The following is an 8,587-nucleotide window of genomic DNA, read 5'->3' as shown; positions in this document are numbered from 1 at the left end:
TGACCATGCTGGTCATTTATGAACATTTTAACATCTTGACCATGTTCTGTTATAATATCCACCCTGCACAGCCAGAAGAGGACTGGCCACCCCTCATAGCCTGGTTCCTCTCGAGGTTTCTTCCTAGGTTTTTGGCCTTTCTAGGGAGTTTTTCCTAGGGAGTTTTTCCTAGCCACCGTGCTTCTTTCACATGCTTTGCTTGCTGTTTGGGGTTTTAGGCTGGGTTTCTGTACAGCACTTTGAGAATATCAGCTGATGTACGAAGGGCTATATAAAAATAAATTTGATTTGATTGATTTGATTTGATTTATTAACTGTAAATCTATCATGTATCAATAATGGTTCAGTAGCTTGTGTGGCCACTCACAGGTGGTGCCAGTCTTGCCCCAGCCAGTGGTGACACAGCGGGTTCCAGAGGGGAAGGAGGTGCTAGAGGAGGCCAGGCACACAGAGGACACGCGGGAGGTGATCTGGACGGGGGAGGACAGCTTCAGCAGGATCACGTCGTTGTTAAAGTTCTGGCTGTTGTAGTAGGGGTGGGTGATAGCCTATAGGGATCAAGGAAAGATGTAGACACAGATAGTGAAGTGATTCATCTTCGAAAGTGAACAGAATCTCAGAACTCTGGTAAAACCTATGAAGCAGGCAGGCATGTTGTGGTTAAGTGAGTGGATCTCTCCCCATGCTTCTGGACTTACCCTGGAGATGCTTTTCACCTGGATTGCTCAGCATTGAACTGACGATCGTGCTCTGACAGGATCACTTGGTGACGGCCAGGACTGGAGAGAGAGAAAACAGATTACAGTGTGTATGAATGAACACAGCTTATCTGAGTGCAACTAAGAGGAATGCAGTATGTACTTATGAACATGGTGCTAATAAAGCACTTTTGAATGGAATTAAATGCACTTACGTGACAAGGCAATGGGCAGCAGTGACAACCCAGTTCTGGCTGATTAGGGAGCCTCCACAGAAGTGGAATCCAGAGGTATCCTGAAGGAGAAAGGAGAGGTGGAAGACAGTAGATAGTATGGGTTTGACCGTAATGTGAAGACAGTAGATTGATAGTATGGGTCTGACCATAATGTGAAGACAGCACTTCGCAACATTGTCAACATACATTTACTGTAAGTGGCTAACAAGAATAATCAGTGATTACAGCATTGCGGTGTGAAAAAACAATGTATAGAATTAAAGAGTGGAAATGGGGTTACCTGAAGGGGGACTTGCCAGGGCCAGGAGCCAGATACGGCATTCTGTCCGTTCACAATCTTCAAGCCGCTCACCTGCGGCGGGATGCTAGGCACTCCGAAACCTAGGGCACAAACACACAGTCTCAAACAACACCCTATCCTCATATATAGTGCACCACTTTTGACCAAAGTCCTACATAGTTTTGATTGGCCTCAGAGTATGGATTGACATGCCTTCAGTAACTACCAAAGTATAATACAACACTTCACCTCCTTCTTGGCCAGGGCTTATTTTAGCTATTCATCTCAATAGGACTTACCTATGTGAATAAATAAAGGATCAAAAAGATAAAATCAGTTCATGTTACCAGACGTTGATGATGACACCACTCACCCAGGGCTGAGGCCACCAAAGCGAGAGCTGACGATCCAGAGCATGGTCATAGTGTAGTAGACTGTGCTTGATGTATCTCTCCCTCTTATACCCTGGCAGGCCCATCAGTCATGTCTCCCACTCACCCATGGGTTCCCCCAAGGTCTGATAGAGCTTTGAACAGTCAGGGGGAACAGGTGGGAAAACCTCACGCCTCAGGGACAGTCAGATACACGCTTGTGTTTGCCATGTAGTGCACTGTACTCTATGTGGACCAGGCCTAAGCAAAAAAGGCTTTGCACAATGATTCCTGGGAAAGATGCAGTCATAATTCTTTGTCTTTATGCTGAGTGGAAAATATGCCCAGACCCCAAATTTGGTCATCTGAAATGCCCTTGATGCCTATTTTTCTGGTTTCTTATCACGCTGTCCAATTGGAATTCTAATGATGGGCAGAACAATAACATCTTGTAAACGTGTGTTGCAATCCCACAAGCAGGGTGGAAAACCATGGTCAGACCGTTCTGTTTATATGCAGCTGAATGTGACCGCAAAACAATCAAAAACAAAACACTTGATTAACATTATGGATTCAGATCATATGTTTTATGGAGCCCACTGTGACAAAAACATTTGTTTTATTACGAGAGGAAGATATTTATTCATCTATACAAAGTAGAAGTAAGGACATGTGTTCAAATTGCTATTCCAGTTCATACTTTGACACATTTAAAATGCTACTACATTTGAGGGTTGTAACAGAGGGCCCACCACCACGAGGATGAGGCCACTGAGAAAACCGCCAGAAAATATGATCTTATCCCATTAAGTTTTGAGAAAGAGACAAGTTTATCAACCAATCAGGAACAAAATATAAATCTGCACATGGTGCTGTCTTCACATATCATAATGACATACATACCTATTTCTACTTCTTCATAACAAGATTGCTACAATATGAATGTCACTTTTGAGGGAACTTTTATGATGAGCAATAGTGCGGATGTTCATACAAGTTTATAAGACTTTAAGCACTTTGTGACAACTGTTAATGTACAAAATGTATTTGCCATATCTAACCTCAGGGAGGGTATTTGGGGGGGAGGTTAAAGAAAAACACAAAAAATGCTTATCAGTATCCAGCTTTATTGGTTGTGATATATTCAATCTGATTAAAGTGAAGGTTGTGTGAACTGCACAACAGCACAAGGCTGTAGGAGCCTGCCGTAGATATAAATATTACACAGGATGTTCTCAAGAAGAGAAGTGATGACACAGACCAGGTCTGCAGTAGGTGTTGTGTGAAGCCTGGGAGCTGAGATGTGTACAGGATGTGGATTCTCTCCTGTAGAGGTCAGGGATTTTAGTTGACCTCCTCGATGTTTGGGCCAGAGGAGGAGCCAGCTCCAGCACCTCCAGGGAAGCCTCCAGGCATACCACCTGGCATACTGCCTGGCATACCTCCTGGTGGGCCTCCGGTACCCTGATACAGATTGATAATGATGGGGTTACACACCTTCTCCAGCTCCTTCTGCTGGTGCTCATACTCATCCTTCTCTGCCGTCTAGATAAAGACAAGGGGAGAGACGAGAGCGGAAGGGAGAGAGTATGAGAGCGTAAGAGAGACAGGTGATGATCACAATATTCTATCTTATATGATTTATTTGTTTCAAACTTACTGTGAAGCCTACTTTTACCATGGGAGGAAATGCATCAATGTGAAACCATTGCTAACCACTAAGAACACTCAATCTAGGTGGAACTCTAGACCAGCCCCCTGTGGTTTACCTGGTTCCTGTCCAGCCAGGAGATCACTTCGTTGCACTTGTCCACGATGGTCTTCTTGTCCTCCGGGCTGATCTTTTCCGCGAGCTTCTCGTCATCCACGGTGCTCTTCATGTTGAAGGCCAGGGACTTCAGCGAGTTCTTAGCTGTGACGTTCTCCTTCTGTGCCTCGTCCTCAGCCCTGTACTGGTCAGCCTCTTGCACCATGCGCTCAATGTCCTCCTTGGTCAGACGTCCTGGGGATAACAAGATACAGACACATCATTATATAATTGCCCATATGTGACATATTCATTATCTCCTATTCTCTCCTGTTGTCTCTCTTTCTTTTTGGGACTCTTTTCTTTGAGGAAAGGGTTGGAAATCAATAAGACCTTTGATTATGTTGTGAGGTTCAAGGTTAAGGAGGCATACCTTTGTCATTGGTTATGGTGATCTTGTTCTCCTTGCCGGTGCTCTTGTCCACCGTAGACACATTGAGGAGGCTGTTGGCGTCAATGCCAAAGTCAAAGGTCACCTCGATCTGGGGGACGCCTCTGGGGTCAGGGGGGATTTCGGTGAGCTCAAACTTGCCAAGGATATTGTTGTCTTTGGTCATGGCTCTCTCCCCCTAATACACCTGAGAAATAAATAATGGGAATGGATTAATACTAGATAGAATCATGGAGGGTATAGGTGATCTGGCTACTTTACACAAACGTTGGCAGCTCATAAAAGACTCACCTGGATGAGCACTCCGGGTTGGTTTTCTGAGTATGTTGTGAAGGTCTGGGTCTGCTTGATGGGGATGGTGGTGTTCCTCTTGATGAGCACGGTCATGACCCCTCCGGCCATCTCAATACCAAGGGACGTCCAGCAGCAGCAGGCACTTGTCACCGGCCAAGATGGCAGTCTGCACAGCTGTGGAGGACAGAGAGGAGATGTTGGATGAAACATTGTATCACATATACTTGACACAGTGACATTTTCCTGCAACACACAGTGAGATACCTATCTTCGCCATAAGCCAGAGCCTCATCAGGGTTGATGCTCTTGTTGAGGTCTCGCCCATTGAATAAGTCCTGCAGAAGCTTCTAGATCTTGGGGATACATGTGGAGCCTCCCACCAAGACGATGTTGTGTATCTGGGCCTTGTCCATCTTGGCATCTCTCATAGACTTCTCCATGGGTTCCAGGGTGCTGCGGAACAGGTCAACGTTTAGCTCCTCAAAGCGAGCCCCGGTAATGGAGATGTAGATGTCGGCACCCTCATAGAGGGAGTCAATCTCGATGCTAGCTTGGGTGCTGGAGGAGAGGGTGCGCTTGGCCCGCTCACAGGCAGTGGGCAGGCGTCGCACCACCCTCTTGTTGCCGCTGATGTCCTTCTTGAATTTACGCTTGAACTCGCTGATGAAGTGGTTGATCATGCGGCCTCCCAGGTGGGTGTCGCTGGCGGTGGACTTGACCTCAAAGATGCCATCCTCGATGGTCAGGATGGACACGTCTAAGGTGCCGCCGTCCAGGTCGAAGAACAGGACTCTTGCGCACACCGCCGACCTGATAAGAGAGAGCAATTAAGTCAGTAGGACTTTCAAAGGACTAATCAAGCAGACCTAGTGTGAGTCATACAAACCAGTGTTTTTTTGTTTGTTTTGTGGTTTCTGTGCCTTCTTGTCCAGGCCACAGGTGATGGCTGCAGCGGTGGGCTTGTTGTTGATATGCAGGACATTGAGTCCAGAGATCACTCCAGCATCTTTGGTTGCTTGGTGCTGGGAGTCGTTGAAGTAGGCAGGGACTGTGATGACAGCATTGTTCACTGGCTGAAGAGGGAAAAACACTATTAGTTAGATCTAGTGTGTATCATCCCTAAATAGATTGTCAGTTGGAGTTATTAACATACAATGTATACCCATCCAATCTTTTCAAACCTACATAGGGTGCATGGAGAGTGGGTAGGGGCTAAGACTAGATTTGGAATTGAGGTGGTTTTTCATTTGGTTAGTCAGACTCCCTACCTTGCCCAGGTAAGCTTCAGAATCTCCTTCATCTTGGTGAGCACCATGGAGGACACCTCCTCAGGGAAAAAGGTCTTCCTCTCTCCCTTGTACTCTACCTCCATCTTCGGCTTGCCCCCATCGCTCACCACTGTGAAGGGCCAATGCTTCATGTCCAACTGTACCACGGCATCATCAAACTTACGACCAATCAGACGCTTGGCATCTTTGGACACAGGGATGGCAGAGTAGGGTTGATTTTTAAGAGTAGGAGGAATTTGTCTGTGGTTACTGGTCTAAGGTCAGTTTTGCATTTCCCCCTAATGGAGTGGGGTGAGGCTGATGGATTTAAATCTAGTACTTTTAGGCCCTCAAGTAGGGACTACTGATAACAACAGGCAAGAGGCTACAGCACTGAGCTTAAAATAAACCTTGATTCTGTTCCCTTTGTCCACTAGAGGCTTCATCTAACTACCCACTGTGTGTCAAGGTGAGGTGATGTGCTTACCGAACACGGTGTTGGTGGGGTTCATGACCACCTGGTTTTTGGCGGCGTCGCCGATCAACCTCTCCGTGTCGGTGAAGGCCACATAGCTGGGTGTGGTTCTGTTGCCCTGGTTGTTGGCGATGATCTCCACCTTACCATGCTAGAAGATGCCCACACAGGGGTATGTGGTCCCCAGGTCAATGCCTGCTGCTGGTCCTTTAGACATCTGGCAACAACAAGACCTGAATTAGAGTTCATTAGTGAGAGGCGAATTACTTGAATTATTTGAGAATTACGTAGGCCTACAGTATCATAAAAGAATGTTGAAAGATACGATTCATGAAAACGATATTGTTATAAAACCGTCTCTTTTGAATATTATCAGTTATTAGTAGCTAGCAACAGTCAAATGTTTCAACATGTGTTGAAAGCCTTTGGGGTTAAAGGTCATCATGATCATGTATGTGCATGCGTGTGTATGCGTGCACGTCTTTGACAGTGTGTGTGTTCCTTCCCTGAATGTCCCGGTCATTCACAGGGAGCAGATGCAGTCCCACATGTGCCCCCAAATTGGAAGTGATCCCCGGGGCTCAGCTGTTCTAGAAAGTGCTGTCATGGCAACATGCCAACCAGGGGAGTGATACCAACACCACAACTCCTTAAAGCAGCAATACAACCAGTAGCATGCCACCTGAGCCAACAGGCCACCCTCCACTCATCCTGTTTTCCCCTCTCCACAGATCCTTCTGGCAATACAACACCCAACTGTTACCAGCCAGGCTAAGTCAATGTGATGTATTAACACAGTGGCTTTTTTCCAACAGCTGAATCCCACAAACTACCAACGCATTCTATTAATATGGCTCACAGATCTGTTGTTGGGACACGGGTTGGATTAAATTAAGTGATTATTAATGAGCTGTTAAGTAAAACTGGACTTTGCCAATATCATATGTACTGAGCAGTTACCTTGTTGAAATACTTACTACTGTACTTCACTATTGTGTAATATGCAGTTACTATGGGCCTGGACTGTAATAACAGGAAAGGCCTTAGAAACCTCACTGCTGGAGAAGGAACTATGATATACATTCAAGCTGTTACCTCACAATTAACTAATACATTAAGTCAGTGGGGAAATAAGGGGGGATTGTTGAAATGGAAAAATGGTGAACATGCTAAACAGGGCCAGATCATGTGGTGAGGCCCAAATATTTGGTCGTAAAAAAAGTTCTTAAATGTTTGGCAAGTAAATACTGTACCTAATTCTGTCATACAGCCACTCACTGTATTCTTGTGAAAGGATAAAAGTAGCATTTCTCATATCCGGAATGGATTAAATAGACAAAGCCACCTCACACAAACTACTGGTACTGGTAAATTCCTTATCACTTATGATCTAATTCTGTTACTCCTTGTATATTCATTTAATTTGAACGAACTCATTACCATCCTTTTTATCTATTTTTTAAAACGTATCTAAACTCAAAAAAAGGAACGTCCCTTTTTCAGGACCCTGTCTTTCAAAGATAATTCGTAAAAATCGAAGTAACTTCACAGATCATTGTAAAGGATTTAAAAACTGTTTCCCATGCTTGTTCAATGAACCATAAACAATTAATGAACATGCACTGGTGGAACGGTCGTTAAGACACTAACAGCTTATAGATGGTAGGCAATCAAGGTCACCGTTATGAAAACTTAGGACACAAAAGAGGCCTTTCTACTGACTATGAAAAACACCAATAGAAAGATGCCCAAGGTTCCCTGCTCATCTGCGTGAATGTGCCTTAGGCATGCTGCAAGGAGGCATGAGGACTGCAGATGTGGCCAGGGCAATAAATTGTAATGTCCGTACTGTGAGACGCCGAAGACAGTTCTACAGGGAGACAGGACGGAGAGCTGATCGTCCTCGCAGTGGCAGACCACGTGTAACAACACCTGCACAGGATTGGTACATCCGAACATCACACCTGCGGGACAGGTACAGAATGGCAACAACAACTGCCCGAGTTACACCAGGAACGCACAATCCCTCCATCAGTGCTCAGACTGTCCGCAATAGGCTAAGAGAGGCTGGACTTGTAGGCCTGTTGTAAGGCAGGTCCTCACCGGCAACAACGTCACCTACGGGCACAAACCCACCGTCGCTGGACCAGACAGGACTGGCAAAAGTGCTCTTCACTGACGAGTCGCGGTTTTGTCTCACTAGGGGTGATGGTCGGATTCGCGTTTATCGTCTTCAGGAATGAGCGTTACACCGAGGCCTGTACTCTGGAGCGGGATCGATTTGGAGGGGGAGGGTCCATCATGGTCTTGGGCGGTGTGTCACATCATCATCAGACTAAGCTTCTTGTCATTGCAGGCAATCTCAACGCTGTGCGTTACAGGGAAGACATCCTCCTCCCTCATATGGTACCTTCCTGCAGGCTCATCCTGACATGACCCTCCAGCATGACAATGCCACCAGCCATACTGCTCGTTCTGTGCGAGATTTCCTGCAAGACAGGAATGTCAGTGTTCTGCCATGGCCAGCGAAGAGCCCGGATCTCAATCCCATGTTTTATCGGAGGGTGAGAGCAGTAATGACAGTAATGAATTGACAGTATTTTGGAATAAATGAAGCATTTTTTATATAGTTGTCTGAACCTTTCATAGCATGCTCCATGAAAATACTACACCAACCATGAAAGCATTCACCAAAGGCTTAATTAAGTCAAGTAGGTCACACAAAGGCTATTCTAAAAAGGTTACATTTAGAAAAGATTCACACACC

The 8,587-nt window shown here is 45.7% G+C and overlaps 2 pseudogenes; both read right to left on the bottom strand.

Annotated features, from left to right (window-relative positions):
• Window positions 1–332: 332 nt before the first annotated feature.
• LOC106577682 (chymotrypsin-like protease CTRL-1) lies at window positions 333–1,716 on the bottom strand (annotated as a pseudogene).
• Window positions 1,717–2,341: 625 nt separating this feature from the next.
• On the bottom strand, window positions 2,342–6,092 carry LOC106577996 (heat shock cognate 71 kDa protein-like; annotated as a pseudogene).
• Window positions 6,093–8,587: the final 2,495 nt, after the last annotated feature.

Source organism: Salmo salar, chromosome ssa02, assembly GCF_905237065.1.
Source record: "Salmo salar chromosome ssa02, Ssal_v3.1, whole genome shotgun sequence".
In the NCBI taxonomy this organism is placed as follows: domain Eukaryota; kingdom Metazoa; phylum Chordata; class Actinopteri; order Salmoniformes; family Salmonidae; genus Salmo; species Salmo salar.
Note: the sequence above shows the minus strand (reverse complement) of the source record. Positions and strands in the feature narration are given on the sequence as shown.